The sequence below is a fragment of the Protobothrops mucrosquamatus genome, unplaced genomic scaffold (assembly GCF_001527695.2).
Source record: "Protobothrops mucrosquamatus isolate PMUCROS unplaced genomic scaffold, P.Mucros_1.0 scaffold444, whole genome shotgun sequence".
Classification (NCBI taxonomy): Eukaryota; Metazoa; Chordata; class Lepidosauria; order Squamata; family Viperidae; genus Protobothrops; species Protobothrops mucrosquamatus.
Window position 1 is genome coordinate 192277 of NW_015386767.1, and position 1486 is coordinate 193762.

The following is a 1486-nucleotide window of genomic DNA, read 5'->3' on the forward strand; positions in this document are numbered from 1 at the left end:
GTATGGCTCTATAATTCCTATATTAGTAACATTTTGTCAGAATTTCCCAGATTACTGAGAATACAAATAATCATACAGCATATTTTGTTTTATTGTTCTATTATTTTACTTTTGTTTGAACTTCCTTTTTATTTTCATTTTTTATGGTTATGAGCTGCTTTGAGTAGCCCCATAGTGAGATAGGTGGCAAATAAATATAATAATAACAACAATAACAATAATAGCAATAACAATAATAATAATTGACATAGGAAGTTTTCATTAGGGAGATTGTGTTTGACTATTTGAGGAAGTTAAATTACATTCCTTGAGCATAGAAGGCACCTCTGGTATAATTCTCTCCTTTTATAAAGATTAAGATTAATGCTCCTAAAGATCCTATCAATGAGGGATGATGGTCTTTATGTCACAGCTGCTTTATAATTCTATAGATTATTTGGTGGAATGCAATTATGTTTAGAAATGAAAGCCAAATTTTTATTAGTTTTGTTGATTGCTACCCAGCCAGCCTGTTCAAAGAATTATAATTCACTGTAGATCAAGCCATATTCATGAGAGTCTGGTTCTGGCCTTGAAAGGGGTCATAATTTTATCACATAAGCATTTCAGTTGCCCCTACTTTTGCAAAATATATATATATATATATTCCCTCACCTATATTTACTCATACTAAAAGATAAAGTATTACTGTTAATTTTACATTATTACTGATTTTACTGATTATTACTGATCATGACTTAGACGCTGGTTAACTTAGGATCAGCCTATTTTCATTTTTTCTGCCACACGGTCCTCTCAACTGAATTTCATCTTGTGGGACTGAGGAAGCATGCCTTCTCCATTGTAGCTCTTGCCCTCTGGAGCAGCTCCCAGATGCTTGTACTCCTGGGGTTCTGGAAGGCCCTTTTAAATCCTGACTCTGTTCCCAGCTCTAGAGTTAATATGTTTGTGGGGGGCCTGCCACATTTTATTGTTATTGTTATAGCTGTTTTTATTCTAGGCTGTCAGTTTCATTATAATAAATAAATAAATCTCCTTTAGTGAATATGTGTGAAACATATTCAACTTCAATCAGTTTTATTTAGAGACAGCTTTGTAGGATAAATCACTGTTCATGCTATTTTCATGTATCACAGAGAAAGAATGTTTTGATTAAAGTTATCTCAGCTGAACAGATATTTGAAACTAGGTATTGTAGTCAAAACTGAATGTACTTTCAACTGTATTCCCTTTACATTATATATGTATCACATTTGAACCAATTTCTGATGTCCACATTGAACATGTAAGATCCTCAAGAAATCCTTAATAGGCACTAAGCACTAAAATACCTTCCTATCTAGAAATATCTAGAAATTCAGAATCTTTCTATATGCCTAACATGGTGATAGTTTTGATTTTGATAGAACAAAGTTTGATTAACTCTGGTTAATACCAGTGAACCACAGTCAATTAACTATTCCCTCATTTACAATCTGAATAGTCA

General features: G+C 32.5%; 1 protein-coding gene across 2 annotated transcripts in view; it reads left to right on the forward strand.

Moving 5' to 3' along the window:
• The window catches only part of KLF7 (Kruppel like factor 7), a 77671-nt gene that overhangs the window by 40213 nt on the left and 35972 nt on the right, over positions 1-1486 (forward strand). The gene's annotated exons all lie outside the window — the stretch shown is intronic.